The sequence below is a fragment of the Pteropus vampyrus genome, unplaced genomic scaffold (genome assembly GCF_000151845.1).
Source record: "Pteropus vampyrus isolate Shadow unplaced genomic scaffold, Pvam_2.0 Scaffold11, whole genome shotgun sequence".
Taxonomy (NCBI): Eukaryota; Metazoa; Chordata; class Mammalia; order Chiroptera; family Pteropodidae; genus Pteropus; species Pteropus vampyrus.
The window spans coordinates 3,555,104-3,576,250 of NW_011888792.1; the positions used below are offsets into that span (position 1 = coordinate 3,555,104).

A 21,147-nucleotide genomic window follows, 5' to 3' on the forward strand; every position below is an offset into this window, starting at 1 on the left:
GATCTACAGTCTCTATTAATTAAGTCAGGAAAATAGAAGGATATATTTTGCCAAAATGAGGTGACATCATTTTAATTAGGACTCAGTTATCCAGAAAAAAAAAAGCTAAAACTATTAACCATACCAAAAATTTTATCCCTGAACATTCTAGTGAATTTTCTCCTGAAGATTGCAAATTCATAGTGAGCAGAAACCATGTGGTCCTCATCAAGTGTTGTTATGAAACCTATGTAGACTGATGAATAATCAGTGCTTATATATCTATCAATAAATATTCATGAAGATCAAGAAATAGGAAAATGAATAGTTATTAAAAACCATAGAATGTGTCATCACATTAAAATTTACTCAAGATTAATTAGTCTTTTCTATGTTCATCTCCTTTTAGACAAAAGAAAAACATTTTAGTACATGAAATCACAGATCATTATTGAATTCCCATGTTAGAGTTTATAGCACATTTTAAAGAGGGGCCAAACCTAAAACATTCAAGTAATCAAGTAAATCTCTTAACATTGTGGACTCTTCTCTTAAGATTGGCTTTTTAAGTGCCAAATGATTAAGATTTTATGTTACAAGAATAATTTTATAATCAACAGGAAGTGTCAGTATCATAGAAATGCAATGACATAGTTCCCAGCCATTGTTGTTTGATACTTTGCATAGTTCAGGAGTTTTGAATTAAGTGATACATGGCATTGATGGAATGTGGATGATGCAGGCAAAGGCGCACGTCAGTATCCCTCACCAGCTCTATGAAAGGACTGATTAAGAAATAGGAATCTGCATCACTGAAGTGCTTTAGCTGGGGCAGCATCTTTATTAGAGAGGCTGAAAACCCTGACTCATCATTGTGGCTTCCTTTTTTCCTTCATGTGGCATAAAATACAGAACAAAGAACAGAACACACCAAAAAAAGAGGGAAAGGAGGAAGGGAAATTTTATAACTCATAGTATTTCAGTGTTCAGCTCTTCAGTCAGACTTTACTCATTGCTGTGAGAGTACCTAGTCAGAATTGCTTGTATTGGGATACAAGGCTTTTACTATGCCAGAGGGAGAGCACACTTACCTTCTCTCCCTTTCTTTGTCATGTATTCTAGCCTCTGGAGACTAGACTTAGAGCTCTATGACCAATTATTGAAAAAAGGTACACAAATTTTTCCTAAAATATTTCAATATAGCATACTTTTCTTACTAATAGAAGAATTCTAAAAGTGTTTAGGGAATTCGGATGGGATTTTTAATTTCTTTAATCCAAACTAGTAATGTTTACTCATTTGTCCTAAAAATTTATACATTGTTTCCAACAGTTGTTTGGGGTTTGGGGGCAGGGGAGGAGTTGTAGAGAATAGGTAATATTTCTATCTGTGGCCCTTTCACAAACAGTTCTGAAAGATTTCACGCTACGTTAAACACCAAAGAGCTACCAACTTTCCCTAATGTAGCTCCCTGAATATACTTATAATTTAGCAAAGGGATAAACAAATGCACAAAATCTATACTTTTAAGGTAAAACAGGATTTATGTTTTAAAAAAACTGTAAAGAGAGCTTTTAAAATTGTTTCAAGAGAATCATAAGCAGAGTGTCATAGACCAGGGTGGAGGGCATACTCAGTTGTGACTATCGGGAAGCTTTATACCAAAATTCAAATTAGACACACATCAAATCTATGATCATGGGAGTTTTATTTATTTGGAAGTGAACTTTAACTATCAACACAAATGCCAGGATACACAAAACATCCACAGGAACTTTGTTCCTCTTTTTTTGAATTGTCCACAAACATTTCCTACATAGTCCAACACACAACAAAGAAATGGAAAATCTTTTTCTTTCAATTTGTGTACAATGAAAAAACAAGAATATATGTATATACATATATGTACATATATACATGTCAAAGTTTAACTAATAGACACCAGACAGGCTGACAGTTTACATCTATAGGTGAGAAATTATCTAATAAAAATTAATCAGAATTTATTTAGTATCAGTCACTTCCATAACCAAGTATTATTCTGATTAATAAAACCTGCTGCCATTAGCAGTTCTTTTTTAATTGAAATGTAGCATGTAGTGGGAAGGTTGAGAAAGAACTGCAAAAGGAAGGTGAAAGCCAGGAGGCATTTCGTAGTTATATATACAGCTCTTTACTAAATATACACACTGCAAAAGATTAGCTGTCTAGAACCATATGGAATTCCAGATAGAAAATTCCAGCGCGAATAACACTAAGTGATTGAACCTTATATTTTAACATTTGTGAAGAAAGTCTTTGTGAAGCATGCGATATATACTCTGTATCTCATTAAATTATATTATATATTCCCCTTTTTCCAACTATGTTTTATAAAGCCCCCAAAATTTGTCAACTGTATTTTGGAGGACCAAGGAAACGGGTGGTAAATGAGTCTTCCTCCTACCTTCTCTCTTTCATTCCAAAGCAGTTCAGCTTTATACTATTTTGTTAGATGATTTATACAAGCTTTTGTTTGAAGAAAGAGTTCCACCAATAAAATGAAGTTTGAGTCCAGTGAGTAAAAGCATTGACTCGTTGTGAGCAGTCTATTTCTTTTAATATAATAAAGATCACAGATAGGTGAATGGATAGAAGCATAGACACATGGAAGGAAATAGTATATGTGTGAGATATTTGAAAAAATATGTGTCTGGGAATAAGTTAATATCATATTACAGAAATAGGCCACTTTTAACCATTTATATTTTGGAGAAAATGCAAATCTTGTTTAATACATGGATATAGGCATTTGTAAAAGACCATAATGCTGGGAAAAATAGAAGGCAGCCAGAAAAGAGAAAGACCAAATGTGAGATGGATTGACTCCATAACAGAAGATATAGGCATGAGTCTGCAGGAGCTGAGCAGGGCTGTTGAAGACAGGACATGTGGACAGCATTCCTTCATAAGGTTGCCAGGAGTCAGAGCTGACTCAGCAGCACATTACACACACAAGCATTTACAAAATAGTTTCTTGGTTTTCTTTGAAAGGTCAATGCCAAGAGTCCTCCACACTTTTGAATGTGTTTTTTTGTCCTTAATTCAAAAGCTCTCTTTGAAAGTATTCTTTATAGTCTAAGAAAATATAAGTACCTATGATATTTGTCACATTCTTACCTAATAAAAGAAGACTCTTATCAAATATCTTCTAAACTCAAAATAACAGTAAATATAATCATAATTTTATTTTATAAAGGAAATGATTCAAACTAACATTTACTCCTTGTATAATCCACAAGTATTCATTAAATTTAAAATTTTCATAATCATTAAATTTTTGTGCAATTTAGTCTTGATTCATAATTATTTCCATCATCTAATATTTTTTATCCCAATACTGGAGTTTTCCAAAGTTCCATGTGTGAGAATTCATCATATGTGAACCATCCTTTTCATATATTGCACAGCAAGGATCAGATCTTTAGAGAATATTATCCATAGAAAATATAATTTGCCATTCTGATAAGGCTATTATTCATGGCAATCACAAACATTGAAATATCAAAACTGAAATTTTCACTGGACTCTGTTAAGCTACTTTTATTAATATTTATAGGAATGTGATTTTCATATGCTTTTTGAACATGAAGAATTATTTTGGGCCCTCCCCATAAATGGATTAAGGATTGAGGAAAAAAAGGAATTTTTACATACCATCTATCTCTCTACAATTGATGACTGGTCTAAATACAAAATGCAAGCATAAGAAATTAATAAGAATTTCAGAACAAATTTTTACAGGAAATTTAAAGAAAAAATACACATGTTCTAGACATAAAAATTAGACATTCTAATATATAAATGAATCAAACCAACTTCTTGTACACATCAAACTTACACAATGTTTTATGTCAATTATATCTCAATTTTAAAAATCACTGTTTAAAAGAATAGACATATTTTTTAAGCTTAGTGTGAATTTTCTTCTGGTATATTCAAGAATGACAAATAATTAACTACAAATACTTAATTAACTAATAGAGTATCTGACCTCTGGGAGCTTACATTCCTGCTAGGGATAAAGTTGTGGTCAGATGTGAAGATAACTGTACACATTCATAAATCTTATGATGGTAAAGGCAACACTACAGGATCCCCAAACTCCCTTTCAGCTGAAGTGATGGGAGAAAATTTTAAGGAGTAAGAAGGATTTCTGTTGGTCACTGCAATAATGGGGGAGGATGAAAGCTGTATCAAGAGGAAGGAGGAGGCCATTCCACCTAGAAGAGCAAGATGACCAAAGGCAAGGAGGCAGTTTGGTCACTTGTTGAGGCTTGATTGGCTCTAGCAGGTTTATCTAGGAGAGCAGGAGGCAGAGTTAAATAGGAAGAATGGGCCAGATGCGGAGAAGATGATAAAGAAAAAAGTCCTCCTGGCAGCCTGGGAAGTTTCATTAGTTTTCTATCATGTTTTCAGTTTTATTTTATGCACCTCTCTGTTGCAGGCAGAATAATGCCTCTTCTCCCCCAATCCCTCCAAGATGTCAACTTCCTAATGCCTGGAATCTGAGAATATGTTCCTCTATAGAGTAACATGTGAAAGAGGAAGGCTTGGGGGCAGGCCAAATAGTTCCCAATGGTATCCAGGGCCTAACCCCTGGAACCTATGAATGTTACTTTATATGGTAAATGGGTTTTGCTGCTGTAATTAAGGATATTGAGATGAAAACATTATCCTGGATTATCGAGATGAGCCCTAAATGCAATTACAAGTGTCTTCATTAGAAAGAGGAAGAGAGAGATTTCAGACAGAAGAGAAAGAGACTATGTGATGGAAGCAGAGTTAGAGAGAGAAAATACTAAGCTGCCGACTTTGAAAATACAGGAAGGAGACATGAGCCAGGTAATGTAAGATATATAGCTGCAGACACTGGAAAATGCAAGGAAATGAATTTATTTTAGAGCCTCTGGAGAGAGCACAGTACCTTGATTTGAGCAGGTTTATTTTAGCAGTACCATGTAAGATTTATTTCAGACTTGTGAACTGTAAGCGAGTAAATTTCTATTGTGTCAGCCATCAACAGACAATTAATACACATATGGCATTAGGTGCTCATAAAGTTGGAAAGCCTGGACTAGGCTCTAGAATAATCTGCTCCAGGCTGCATCAGAACACAAGAAGCCACTAATGTAACTCTAATATAGTTGCCGGGAAGCTCCTCTGCATGATAGCTTCAAAATTGGCAGATGGCCATGGAAACATATATCCGGGCCACCACCTCTGTCACAACTGCCTCTTGACACAGACAGCTGGAAAATAGGCTAGGAATCTGCTACAGAAAAGCCTCTTATTCTGCATCAAGACTTTGCTTGATGTGGGGATACTAAAATGATTCAAGAAGGTGTTCTCTGCCTCTTTTTCAACTTCCAGATATCTCAATAGTTTTACAGAGGGGACTGGGAAATACAGTTTTCAGCTTTCCAGCCCCTGCAGTAGAAAAAGGTTATCTTAGAGAGTGGAATGAAAGATGAACAGAAAAACCCACAGAATTCAACACAAGGGATTTGAGGTATTTTTATGTCCGTTCTAGACTTCCTCATTCCCTATGTTTTTATAGACTTATTTTCTAAGCAATACAAATTAATAAAATTAAGTTAGATGTCTAGCAATTCTCTACTCACAATATACAAAAACTGGTAAGATTCATAGGTTCCATGGATAGAACATCCATTATATGAGGAGCATCATACGAGATCAAGATAGGAAGATACGAAAGAAAGGAAAACCTTGGCCCCTGTTCTTACAGAGTACATGCTTAATGTAAAACAGAATTGATACCTGCAATTGATTAATGCCAGATAAATTATGTTGGGAAGTTTTGAGTGATAAAAACAAGTTGGAAATGAATTCAGAGAGTCATTATGTAGGAGGGGAGTCTTGCATCTTTGTTTTTCTGAGAAGAACAGGAACTGCATTTCTGGCTGATGGAGGACATAGCTTATCTGCAGGATGGAAGAGGGGATGTAGTCACATATGTGATTCTAGTTGTTTGGTACAAAGTCACAATGGAGAAGTTATGGGAATAGAAGTGTTAAGATTGATGTGGTTGCTAGGTAGCCAAGAGGCTCAAATTGAGGAACTGATTTTTCTTAGTGAAATTGTCATGACTTAGTAAAATCATTGAAATAAGCTTGAGAAAGGAAATTAGGAAACAAAATACTTGCAAAATTCATTTCAGGATGCTGAGATGGCATCCAAAGGGCAAAAGGCAAAATTCTTACATGTTTCTGAAGAGGTTTGACTGAAAAGACAGTGCCGCAGATATACAAATAACTCTTTTTCTTGTCTTTTTAAAGTAAAATGATATATAGAGATGGTGGAAAAATAGTACAGGAAAGTAGAAAATGAACAATAAAAGCCTCTCTCATACTCCATCCCACCTCTGAATCTTTTCTCTAAAGGTTGCTATTAACTCTTTCTTATGTATCCTTTTGGAAAACATTTTTTTCAGACATAAAAAACCATATGTTAATGTACACAAATGGGATCATGGTATATGCACAGTTCTTACCTGTCCATGGAGATCTTTTAATATGAACACATTTAGATCTAACCCATTGTTGGTAAAGGCTCCAAAGTATCTCATTGTAAAGATTTCCTATGATGCATGCAATAAGTCTACTGTTGCAGGATATTTATGTGAGGTTGCTGCTCCCCCAGTGTTTACCTATCTGTGCAATTTACCTCTCTGAGCTTATCTATTCTTCTCCCACTTGCTCACCCTGCTCCATATACACCAGCTTCCTGCATATTCTTCATACTCATCAGTTATAATCCTGCTTTTGCACAAACATTCCTCTGCTTAAAATGTTCTTTCTTTAGATATTGACTTGCTCCTCTTTTGTATCTTAGCTCATATTTCAACTTCTTAGTAAAATCAGTTTGATCCTACGATTTAATATTATACTATCGTTCTACTCCCAGTCTAGTTACTTTTTAAATTTTTTCCATGGAATGGAAGAAAATTTTAAATATTATACGAAATTTTACTAAAATATTACGTGAAATTTATTTATTTTGTTGTTGTTGTTTTTGGTGAGGCAACCCTTGGTTGATCTCACTGATTGCAAGGACCTTATCAGCTTACAAACCCTTATTTTTTTTTATTTTTTACGCCTACAGCACCTGGTCTTTCTAGGTGGTCTCCCATCCAAGTACTAACCAGGCCTGACCCTGCTTAGCTTCCGAGATCAGACCAAGATCAGGCTTGTTCAGGGTAGCATAGCTGTACACTTTTTATCTCTCTTTTTCACTAAAATATGTTTCATAAGGATAGTAGTTTTTGTATATTATTTGTTACTGATACTTATGAGTAGAGGATTGCTAGACATCTTAAATCCAGACAAGAATATAAGAAAATCTTATTCTTCAGTATTATTTATTATTTAATCACATCCTCGGTCCAGATATCTCCTTTTTATACTATAAAATCTGTTACACTGTAGACTTTTTCTTTAGTAAATGTTACTTTAATGTATATTTCTTTAACCCTTTTCTCATTTAGAAAAAAAAGTGCAGCTTGCCACCAGCGTTAATTTAACATCACACATAGGAATGCTATGTTTTCTAGGATTTGACATTTTCAGCAATCAAGAATTACTATATTTTATAAGTGGAAATACCAGTACTAAAAACAGAATGCTATAAATAGAATGATGTCATTCGTTTCCAAAGACTATCGATATACTAGAGCAATGAGAAAATAATAATAAAAGCAAGATATTTTGTGGCAAATTTTGGGGATAAGGTTAGGACTGTAATCCATGAATTATCTTGGGGTAAATGCTGCTCCACTGGACAGTATTCTTGGGGCAAATGAGAAATGGGTTTAAAAGCATAATCATAGCACATGTTAGACATATTTTAAAAAAACCCGTTTCAGCCTGATAAGTAAATCATATCCCTTGCTCTAATAGAGTGGTAAAAGTAATGTAATCTATACTTTGATAATTGTCTTTTAACTCTGTTTTTAGGTAAAACATGGTCTAATGAAAGAAAACCATTTGATTTTATAAAAAGTTCTAATTGTTAGTGAAATTGTTATTTATTAATAGTCTGCATTCTCTGTGCCCCAATAGAAATAGTAATTTAAATGATATAGGTAACAGCTTTTAATAAATAGTGTTGTCTATTAATAAAATAATAAATGCTTTGAGCATTGACTACAATAATATCAGTTTCACTTCATTTTTTTAGAGTTGCAAAATTCGCCACAAATTTCATCATATATTTTGGAATAGCAGACAGACTACATCAAGAAAATCTCCAACTCTTTTGACAATAGGTGTTATCAGAGCTTTTAGGTTCTTCATCCTTCATGAAAACATTTAATGTTAATAATATAGAAAAACTTAGACTGAATTTTTTTGGTAGTCTTATATGCCACAATATATATTTATTAATAAGGTTAATTTGTTAACTTTTTTATTTTTCAAATTGCTGTTAATCTCAAGTACATTTTAGAGAACAAACATACAAACAACTTGACATCTCATAAAGTATCCAAGTGAGTTAGATTTGTCCACCTTACAGGCACAGGTATGGACGGCTTATTTCACAGCATTAACTAGAATTGTGAAATATAAATAGGAACATAATTGCAGAGATGTGCTAGTCCCTGAAGAATGGCCTCTGTCAAGACGTTTATCAACCATGAACAAGATGCAAAAAAGTTATGTTGTGATACTGTCCCTCATTGCTCATGAATAAGTTAAACCAAAATGTCACAAAGACCAGGAAACCAGCTAGACATTCACCAAAGGCATTCATATGCAATCTCTGAGAGATCCAGTTGATTTCTATGAGTTGGTGAGTATTTCATTGTCTACTATGATTTTTGAATAAAACAATCCTTTAAAAAAATAACTGTAAATATGTGAATTATATGTTTAATTGAAAAAATAATGAGCCTGTCCTGGTAAATTTTTTAAATTTTACTATATATTCGATACTTTCACACTTAACAGTCACTTAATTATGTGCAAATCGTGCTGCTGGAGAATTTTTTCCTTATTTGATGTCCGCATAATTCTTGAATATTGTTAGACATTGAATGGGGACCTAATTACAAAACAAATTCAGTTATTCACTATATATGGCCACTAAAAACATTACTAATAGCCTGTTAAAGCCTCTAGTCAGTTTTTCTCAATACTGAATTCTACTGAACACTGTAAACTCATAATTTTTCATGACTTTATATGTAGTTAAAACCTCAGCGAAATTATGTATGTATTTGTTTATTCCACAATGGCATAGCATCTACTCTGTGCCAGGTAATATGCTGAGGACTGAGGGTATCAACATGAATAAGATACCTCCCTCTCATGGAGTATGGTAAGCAGAATAATTAATTGCTCCCTAAGATGTCTACATCCTAATCCCCGGAACATGTGAATGTTACCACATATGACAAAAAACTTTGTAGATGTGATCATGTTAAGATTCCTGAGATTATTTTAGGATTTTTAGGAATATAGAGGTGGACCCAAATGCAACTGCATGTTTCCTTATAAGATGGAGGTACAGGGAGATCTGACACAGACAGAAGAGGAGAAAGAAGGCAAGGTGACAGTGGAGGCAGAGATCGGAGTGATGTGGCTCCAGGCCAGGGGATACTGCAGTCACTAGAAGCTGGAAGAAGCAAGGAACAGAGTCTTCCCTAGTGGGTATGGAGGGAGCCCAGCCCTGCCAACCTCTTGATTTTGGACCACTGATACTGATTTTGGTCATCTGGGTCCAGAACTGTGAGAAACTAAATGTGTGGGTTTTTTTAGTCACCAAGTATATGCTAATTTGTTGTAGCAGTCTTAGGAAATGAATATACTGAGGTATTCAACATTTCGTGCTAGAGACAAACACAAAAAGTAATAATTATGATACAACAAGAGCCCTATTGGAGGGATGCGGGAAGGGGAGTGGGAGTACAGGGATGGAACATTAACTCTGGCTGATCAGGTTCTATAAAGCTACTTAGAGGATCAGAACTGAGGCTTGAAGTCAAAATAATAGTTTTCCAAGCAAGGAAGAGAATGCAAAAATGCAGAAACAAAAAAAAATGCATGGTGTTTTATAATACAAAACTGTATTCGGAAACGTATATTTCATTTTAGGAAATATTAAGCTCTAAAAAAATTTTCATTGATTTTTAAAATTTTGATTAGTCATATTTATCAAATAAGAGTTTAAGGCTATGAAACATCCTTGGGAAGACTAATATCATATTTACTATGAATAAGGTAAAGGAATATTCCAGTGTTACAAAAGTATAATTATTATATCCTGTCATTGCCAGTAGCTGAATGTTTTAGAGAAGTTATTGCATGGAAATTTTGATTAAAGCATCTCAACGGTGCCATAGTTTAATCAGTTAGCAAAGAGAAGTTATTTATTCTAGTTATGCAAATAATAACCAGCCCCTCAAATTGTAATAAAAGTAAGGCAACAGTTTTTCTCTTTTTTCCAGTATATATGGATTAATTAGGATTTTGCCTAGAAGTTTTTAGACAAGTAAAAAATAAAGAGAAGTCATATTTCTGTGTTCTTTTGTCAAAATTGAAAAGTACAAGTAGTAAGGATGACTGAGCAGAACATCTGATACTGAGTTTGGGACCCATAGACATTTTGCAGACTGGACAGAATTTGAATGAGTTTTGAAATTTATTTTCAAAGTGGATTTAAGTATCTGAGAGAGAGAATGGTATAGAAAAGGTGTTATAAATCAAGTGAGGATTTACTATGACATGCATCAGGTATCAGTGATTTGGCTGTAAGAACAAAGAGGGAAAAACAAATAAATTATCATATAAAGGACAATTGGTTTATCCAAGGCTAACAAAAAGGTAAAAGGAAAATGGCAGCTGTTGATTTTAGTTGTTCTTCCAGAGCCAAGAAAGGTGGATTAGCTGATCAGTAGATACTGAGATTTTCATTCTCATATCCTTCACAGCATTCGGCATTATCAGACTTTTCAATTTTGTAGGGAAAGAGGCCAAATACTGGCACCTCCCAAAGCACTAGGGAATAAAATTTTTAAATAATGTTTTATCCATATTCACTTGGCTTCCCGTGGAGTCCCAACACTTGCTTCCCTCTTCGGCATCTCCAGCTCACCTGAGAACCACAAAGCTCACAACTCCTCCCCAGATCTCTCTGGCTTCAGGCCCAGACACTTGGTAAATTGAACCATGTGTACACCTCAGTTAAAAATAGGTTTGCAAACTCAGCCAGTTCGAGGTCTCACTTCGCTTATTATTTTGGCACAGGGTTTTCTGAGATAATTGCCTCCCATAACTGTCTAAAAACCGTTGCTCTATATGCAAATAGAAATAGAACTGAAAGAGATATTAGACTTCATTTAGAGAGATGGTAATATTCTGTTTGTTTTGTTTGTTTACATCAGTGGTCCAAGAGAGCTTTCCTATTGATAAAACTCTAAAAATGTTTTATTCATATGCACAATAATTATGCTTAAATGATGGATGGCACATAGTTTAGTAGATCTTTTCTCTCATTATTCCTATGAGCATAGTAATCAAGATAATAGTATGGTAACCTCTAGGAGGAATATGTGAGCTGATAGTCATTTATAGATTTGTTTTAAATATTTTATAATTTCTACTTTTCATTTTACTGTAAAACAAGAGATTCTATGGGTATTCTAAAAATATATTTATCTCTTATTTTGTAATCAGATATCCAGATATTTTTATTTGTTTACATATACATATACCTTTCCATTAATTTTCAAGGATTTTTCATAAGTTGTGTCTATTGGCTACTCTGTTAACAAAATATAGTCTTATTCTGTCTCTATCTCTCTGGTTTCTATCCATGGCAGCCTAACCCTGAAAACTTCAGTCATTCTGAAATTATTTGGTTTGCTTGTCTCTAGACAAGAAATTACTTCCATTCATCGCCATTTAACAAAAATAGAAAAACTAGGCTGAAAGGTAACTACCACCTTAATCAATATACCAATGCGAGTTTTATAAAAGTCACAGTTGTACTTGAGATACTGTGCTAATTTAAAATTACAACAGATCTTATCCTCACCTCAATCTAACAGATGTAAGAAAAACTGTAGAATGTCCGCATCACTGCTTTTTTCTTTTTCTTTTTCTTTTTTTTTTTTAAGTACAGGCAGTAGGATTGGCTTTTGCTATTCCCGTAGCTTTTTTGTGCTGTTGGAAGAAAGAAAATACAGATTTTTTGTTGTTGTCGTTTTATTTTGTTTTTAAATTCTAGGAAGAAAACAATATGCTGTGGTAATTACCTACAAGACTTTGCTGAGGTTGTGACCTATTTAACACAAGGTAGTCAAGTAGTCACCTTAGGAGAGTAAAGATTTTGATTGACTCTAGATAATATACTGATTGTCACCATCCAAATTCAAAAACAAAGTCCATTCTATAAAAGCAGACTAAAAACTATTTGAAAATAGACTTCCAGGGAACTCAGAAGGTTGATTTCGGTCTCTGATAATCTTGTAGAATGAGAATTCTCCCTATTTTTTGCTGCTTTCACAGACAAAATGGAAAACCTTCAGGCGATTTTTTTAAATGAAGTTGCCTCCTACGACAGTGTGAAACAACAAGTTTTGTTTTTTGACGTGGTAGACATTTTCTATTCTATTCCCTACTACGATCTAATTCCAAAGTCAACATTCCCCTTTTGCAGGAAAGGGGAGGCTGGAAATGTTTCTTCCTCATAATCAAAGCTATCACATAGTTGAGTATATTGTACTTTTAGAAATTTTGACTTTACCTGCTTTAAGTCACATTCTCTTATTACTAATAGGCTGTTTTCCTCCAAATTCCATTTTATTTAGTTACTCTTCATAATAGAATCTGTTTCTAATTTTAAAGCATAATTGAAAGAAATTAAGTAATCCTTCTAACTCAGCTTGAGCCATTTCACATTTAATATTCTTTATGGGAAAATCCACTTTGGATCTATATATTTTACTAACATCACATTTTCCACTCTTCCATTTTGAATTACAATATGGTTTATTTCTTGAAGTTTTTGCTTTGACAAGTATAATTTTGTCATTGCATAACATGTAACTGTAGAGTTACATTTCTTTTGGTCTTATAGCAAGTACTTCTTGCCAGAAAGTATCTTGTAATCTATTTCTTAAAGAGTGTAGAAAGAAAAAGGAATAGAAAATCTAAAGAAGCATATTAAGCATCCCTTGACAGTTTGAAACTAGCAAGCCCCCTTTCTTAATTGCTTTCCTTCATTCCCAGAGGATTGACGAGGAACTCTTATTGCTGTTCCACGGATATATATTTTGCAATTAACAATACACTGTATATTTTTAAAATCAGTAGACTTTAAAAATAAATTAATGGCATAACTCTGTTATGTTAATCAGAAACAAAAGTTTGTCATGAATATAGCTTAAAATACTCTTTCAGGGGAAAAATTCCTACCTGTTTTTTTTTTATTTCTGTATATTGCTTATTGAGATAAAATTAACATAAAGCAAAATTCACCATTCTTAGGTATATAGTTCTGTGAATTTTGGCAAACATACAATTAAGCTATGAACTAATCTCATCATCCCAAAATGTTTTTTCATGCCTGTTTTTACTTAGTCCTCTCTTCCACGCTCAGCTATACCAACCACTTATCTGTTTTAATAGTTTTGCTTTTCCCCCAAAGCATCATATAAAATTATATGGTATGCAACCATTTTGAGTCTGACTTCTTTCATGTAGCATCATGCCCTTGAGACTCTTCCATGTAGAACTGTGTCAGTATTTTATTGCTTTTAATGAGTAGTACCCTGTGTGCGAGTGTATTCTGTTTGTTTATCCATTTGCCTTATAAATTCTTTCACTATAACAATTATTATTATTATAAAAATTTAGCTATTATTTGAAAGTACTTACTGTGTGCCAGGTACTATGGTAGACTTTTAACATAACTTAAATGATCTAATGCTACAAATCATAACAGTATTTTTTAACAACAGAAAAGGACTTTAGGTTTGAATCCCATCTCTTTTAGTTATTAGTTTTATGACCTGGGGCAAATTACTTAACATCTTCTACTTTTACACAACTTTGAAAAGGAGATGATAATAATACTACCTCAGAGGGCTATTGTGAATATTAAGTGGGTTAATACCTATAAGGACTTAGCACAGTGTCTGGCTCTTGGTGTTCAGTAAATGTCAGTGATATTCTGTTATATATGTTTGAACGGCCATATGAAGTAGGGGTTAATATCTCTGGTTTAAAGAGGAGATAGCCTCAGGAAAGTTCAGACTTCATCAAAATCACATGATCATTTAAGTGACAGATCCATAATTTTAACTTAGCCTTATCTAACTCCAAACTTAGTACTTCTTTCATGACAAGACACTGTTTATTATTAAATTAAAACTGCTGAATCTCTCTCTGACAGTGTGGCAAGGGATCCTTTCACTAAAATACAACTAAGTCCTGCATAAATTACAAATTATATATATTTTTCTAGTGCACACAAAAATGAATTTAAAGTTACAGAAAATCTTTAAGACCAAACAACAAGCCAAAGCCAAAGTGGGCACCTCGCTATGAGCAGTAAACAAACTGAAAAGTAAGGCTGCCCTGAGATAGAAATGTTGATTAAGCACAGCCATTGGAATACTGTGTTAGAACCTTGGGTAGTGCCGCCTTGTTCTCAGTGGAAATAAACACAAATCCATTCTGGAGGCAAGGCTTCAGGTCTTTCAAGGAACAAGTAATTTTAACTTTACCAAAATCTTCTGGCAAAATAAATGGGAGAACACTTCCGATCAACTCTCTAAGGCTAATGTAACCTCAATTCCAGAATCAAGAAAAGAAGAAAAAAAAAAAAAAAACCAAGAGTTTGACAAAAACAATTACAGACCAATTTTATTCCTGAACGTAGGTACAAAAAGCCTGAACAGTATTAGAAGACTAAATCTAGCAATGTATTTTTTAAGCATAAAAAATATGATGAGCTTTTTGTGAGAGGGACACTTTGGTGCTAAGTATGGAAGTCACGTAGTGCTCTGATAGCTGCTGCACAACCTCTAAAGGAGGGGATGGGTGGCAGGCCCCAGCACTCTGGCAATCTTTGCACAGCCACCAGCGGGCAGGCCCCAGATTCTCCCAGGTGGGTCTACAGCGCCACAGGAGGCATAGGATGTCCACCAGTGTGTCATCCTTAAGTAAAGGATTTTGCTGTCAAAGGATACCCTCTTATCTGATGTTGAGCAGATCCTAGGAACTTAACATCCTTCCTGCATTTCCTGCATTCCTGTTCACCTGTGTGAGCAGTTGTCAACTTATTGGAGCAAAAAACTGCCTAGAAATTTGAGAGTGTTTAAATATCAGTTAGCTTTCGCTTCTATACTTTGTCCTAAAAGAAGTGTTTGGTTGTATCAAAAGGATTCCAATAAAATATTTTGAAGCAAATAAAAAAATATGAAATATAATCATTTCAGTAAGAAATAATTATAATACCACATTATTACTAGATAAAAGGAGAAAAATCGTGTGATCAACTCAATTGGTACATAGAAATTTAATAATATTAATTTTAATAATAAAATTTACTTTGAAAGTTAGGACTTACAGGAATTTTTTTTATGTACTCAATAAAAAACTCATGAGAAATAGAAGTATTTCTGTCCTGTCTGATCTTGGATGCTAAGCAGGATCGGGCCTGGTTAGTACTTGAATGGGAGACCACCTAGGAAGACCAGGTGCTGTAGGCGTAAAAATATAAAAAATAAGGGGTTGTAAGCTGACAAGGTCTTTGCAATCTGTGAGATCAACCAAGGGTTGCCTTGCCTAAAAAAAAAAAAAAAAAATAGAAGTATTTATTCAGATCAGGAGTCCCATGATCACTATTTCTATTCAGTATTGTATTGAAGGTCCTAGCCAGTACATGTAGAGCATGAAAAGAAAGAAAATGTGTGAATCTTGGAAAGAAAGACAATTGTCAGTATTCACAGCTTTATACAATTGACTACATAGAAAATCCGAAAGAATCTACAGATAAATACTTTGAATTAATAAGAGGTTCAATATATTGAGCCAGAGTGGCTCAATATATGATAAAAATACAAAAATCAATTGCATTTTATACCCCAGCATCAAATGATTAGAAAATGTAATTCAAAACATACAAGAATTAAATTATAAAAATACATTTAAAATATAAAAGATCGGAAGATTCAGTATCATAAAAATTTCAGTTCTTTCAAATTTATCTGTAGATACACTCCATATGTAATCAAAATCTCAACAAGACTTTGGCAGGTTGTTCTGAAATATATGTAGAAGAACGAAAGGCTAAAACTAGCCACCGTAGTCCTAAAAAAGAATAAAGTGGTGGAACTTTCTCCACCAAATATTATGACTTGTTATATAGGAATAGTAATTATTAAAGTATGGTATTGACAGCGACATAGACAACTAGGTAAACTAAATAGAGGGTCTCATAATAGAACCATGTTTATATTGCACATTTTGTACATAACAAAAGTGGCAATATAGTTCACTAGGAAAAGGATCAACTATATACTAGGACAATTGGTTTTCTCTTTGAAAAATAATGACATTTGATCTTCTCCTTACCCCTACATGAAAATAAATTTCAAATGAATAAAAAGTGTAAATTTAAAGGGCAATAGTTTCAAAAAATTAGAAGAAAATACAGGAGAATATTTTTAAGGTTTTGAAGAAAAGTTTCTTAAATAAGGCTGAAAAAGTGCAACTCATCGAAGAAAAGATGTATAAATTTGACCACATTAAAATAAAGAGCTCATCAAAAGACATCATAAAGAAAATGACAACCTACATACTGAGACAAAATATTTGCAACCTATATAACTGTCAAAGAATTTGTGTTCTCCTCCTAAGTCAATAAAGTACAAGACTAGCAACCCAGTAGAAAAATGGGCCAAAGACTTAAGCAGTCATTTCAGAGAAGAAATACACAAATAGCTTTTAAATATATGAAAGATGGTCAGCTTCATTAATTCTCCAGAAAACAGTTATTAATTACAAGAGAGAAAAAGAAACTTTGTAGTAGAAAAGCATGGCAGATACTATCCTGTGACCAAAGTAAACAGCATCAGTAATGGTACAAATTGAAATCATCTACCACCTGATCAGATGCAATAAGAACACAGCAGTACTTCTATGATAGTCCTACCAAAAGTACATAACTTTAATCAAACCATGAGAAAATATCAGACGAACTCAAATTAAGTACATTCTAAATTATAACTGGCCAGTAATCATCAGAAATGCCCAAGGAATGGCTGAGGAATTGAGGGGAAAAAAAAAAAAAAAAAAAACTAAAGCTATGTGACTGCACATGTGGTAAGTGATTTTGAACTGGATTCTTTTCTTAGAAAGACTATTATTGAGTCTGTTGTAAACTGAATGGAGGCTGAAGATTAGATAGCAGTAATATGTCAGTGTTAATTTTCTGATTTTGACGATTGTATTGTTAAGTAGGAGATGTTTGTAAAGACAGTTATGTTCACCAAATACTAAAGTAATGAGGTAACAAGGATATCATATCGGCAACTTATTTTCAAGTAATATTGTTCCTACAACTTTTCTTTCAACCTAAAAAAATAAGAATTTTTTAAAATGCTGCAGAGAGATACTATTTAACATCATTTTACCAAAAATTTAAATTTCCAAGAGTATCAAATGTTAGAGAGGAATTGATTAACTCTTAAGCACTGCTAATGGGAGGAATAATTTGTTTGAACACATTGAAAAACAATATGGCATTATTTTGTAAAAAAAAAATAAATAAATAAAAGAAAAAGAAAAAGAAAGGAAAAAAGTAATTATTCACATACAGTATAACTTAGAAATTCAGATCCTGGGCATATTACCAAAGAGAAATTGTAGTACTAAAAATTTTGTATAAGAATATAACACCATCACTTTTGTTAACAATATATATAAATATATATGTATATAAAATCACACAATGTAATCATATACAGCAGTGAAAATGAATGACATAAATGACTCATCGTTACTTAAAACATTGAATGAAAGAAGCCAGTCACAGAAGGCTAGCCATAGTATGATTCCATTTTCATAAAGCTCACTTTTATATAAGATTCTATTTAGGAATATGTATGTATGTAATAAAACATTTCTTTTTAAGGCAAAGGAATAATTAACACACAGTATAGAATAGGATTATACCTCTGTATGGAGGCAAAGGGAGCAGGTTGGAGAAAGAGCATTTTGTATGTAACCATATTGGTGATTTTGAATTCTTAAGTGATAGTAGCAATACAGGAGTTTGATTTATTATTATGCTTTATTTTATAACATGTATTTATATGTTATGTGTATATACATCAGATATTACATAAAACTCTTTTTAAATTATTGAAACTACTGAAGAGCGATTTAAGGTAACAGGTTTTGGTCTTCCCTTTTAATGCTGGTAAGAAAACATTTTTTTATGGTTTTCTTTTTTTTCCAGCTTTATTGAAATATAATAGACAATTAGTTGCTTGTATTTACATTGTACAATTCAATGAGCTTTTTTTTTTCAATTATAGTTGGTGTACAATAATATATTAATTTCAGTTGTACAGCATAGTGATTAGAGATTTCTATAATTCACAAAGTGGTCACCCCACTAAATCTAGTACCCCTCTTCCCTTTACATATTTATTACTATTTTTCTTATGCTACACTTTATATCTCCATGTCTATTTTGTATCTATCCATTTATCCTTCTTAATCCCTTTGCCCTTTTACACCATTCCCCCGATCCCCATCCTATCTTGTAACCCTCAAAATATTCTCTGAATCTATGAGTTTGTTTCTGCTTTTGTTGTTGTTGTTTATTTTGTTCTTTAGATTCCACATGTACATGAAATCATGTGATATTTGTCTTTCTCTATCTGACTTATTTCATTCCGTGCAATACCCTTTAGGTCCATCAAGGCAATATCTTTTTCCATCCCCTTCCTTTTAGTCTGTGTGTGTCTTTTAATCTGAAGTGAGTCTCTTGTAGGCAGCATATGTAGGAGTCTTGTTTTCTTATCCATTCAGCCACTCTATCTTTTGGTTGGAGCACTTAATTCTTTTCCATTTAAGGTACTTATTGATAGGAATGTAGTTGTTACCATTCTTTATTCCTGTTTTTGATACATTTTTCTTCTTAAAGAAGTTCCTCCAACATTTCCTATAATACTAGCGTGGTGATGATAAATTCCTATAGTTTATTTTTGTCTGGGAAGCTCTTTATCTGTCCTTCAACTCTAAATGATAGCTTTGCTGGATAAATTATTCTTGGTTGTAGATCCTGGGTTTTCATCATGTTGAATATTTTGTGTCAAGCCCTTCTGTCCTGCATAGTTTCTTTTGAGAAATCAGCTACCAGTCTTAGGGGTGCTCCCTTGTAGGTAACTAACTGCTTTCCTCTTGCTTCTTTTAAGATTCTCTCTTTGAATTTAACTTTTGGCATTTTAATTATGATGTGTCTTGGTGTGGGCCTTTTTGAGTTCATGTTTTTTAGGACTCTCTGAGCTTCCCAGGGTTTTATGTCTATTTCCTGTACCAGGTCAAAGAAGTCTTCCATCATTATTTCTTCAAACAGCTATTCAACTTCTTGTTTTCCTTCGGTTACCCCTTCAACATGGGTATTTTTACATTTAATTGTGTCCCCGAGGCTTCTTAAGAAAACATTTTAAGGCTTGAGAGAAAAGGGAAGACATAGCAAACCAACCTGCCAGGACATTTTTTGACTATATAGTTGAATAAACAAAAGAAAATTCAGGGGCTAAAGAATTAAAATACTGTTCAGTGTTATGTCTCAAAGTTCTTGGTTATCTGAGAATAAAATGTCTCTACCTCAGCCTTATAATACAACAGGGATAGTCAAATACTATACTCTAGACGCCTTTGATGCTGTGTGCCCTCCTGGTGTAGTTTCCTAACCAAAGTGTTTCATAGAAGTAGACTTGGGCATGCTGAGTTTCTTTGCTTTGAAGAGTCACTTTGAAGCAGAAAATTAAACTCCTCTTAAAAGGATTTGCTGTTAACTATAGTCCCATTTCTATTTGTCAGACAGTGCCCTAACACATGAAGAAAACAAGCAAATCAATTATGTAAATAGGTAGACAGCTTTATGAAACACAGACTACTGACCCTTGGAGCTCAGAGAATCAATGTCGTAAAACATAGATGCTTCCTAACAGCTTTTACATGGGCTCTGTTGATCTGTAGTGAATCCATTGCATATTTAAACAATATACAAAAGATAACATTCATAACATTTTTAAGACTGAACTCACATTGTATGGTATTGTAAATGAATATTTACCCTAACAGTCACTAATTAGATATATAGGAGTTGCGTAGCCACTACACATTTTATTTTCTGTTGAAGTAAAATTCTTTGAAAAAGAGGATATAATGTAAACTTTATTGGCACAATCTTTACTAATAAGAGGTAGCAATAAACATCTGTTCCAAAGACATTTGACTGAACACATATAATCATCACTTCCCCTGCCACAAGGATAATACAACAGAGCAGCAAAAGAAGAGTGTATATTTGAACATCTCAAAGTACCCATTTTTGTATTTTCCACTACTTCAGAATGGATAGTACCATATGGCTTCCACATAAGTGGACCTGTTACTAATAAGCTAGGACTGATGTGTAATTATGTTTTCAGTGATTCATCTGTAAAACACCCTGGGTTATTTTACATGAAAGCATCTGGTTCACATGTGTACAGTGGTTATTCTGTGATGATTGACATCTGTACTCTAATAAAGTTCCAGTTGCACAGATGTGAACTATTGCTTATACAGACAAAACCTGCATTTGAAAAATTCTTACCTGGACCCAGAATATGAACATTTCAGTTTCCTACACATGCACACATACGACACTTGCACTGTGACTGGAATATAATGTAATCATTTTATGCAATGTATTTCAATTGTTAAACAGATGTATGTATGCACCTTTATCTCGTTTTATGTTTGTTTATACCTTGACATCTGTTTGAGATTGTAAGCTCAAAGAGGGCAGTGACCATGTCAGTTTTATGCCTACAATGTCCAGTAGAACATAATTCACTTTCAAATGCTTGCTAAG

The 21,147-nt window shown here is 33.5% G+C and overlaps 1 protein-coding gene and 1 pseudogene across 1 annotated transcript in view; one reads left to right on the forward strand and one right to left on the reverse strand.

The window, feature by feature from the left end:
- Nucleotides 1-21,147, forward strand: part of XRCC4 (X-ray repair cross complementing 4) — a 235,231-nt gene that overhangs the window by 199,056 nt on the left and 15,028 nt on the right. The window lies entirely within an intron of this gene.
- Nucleotides 7,135-7,254, reverse strand: LOC111731962 (annotated as a pseudogene).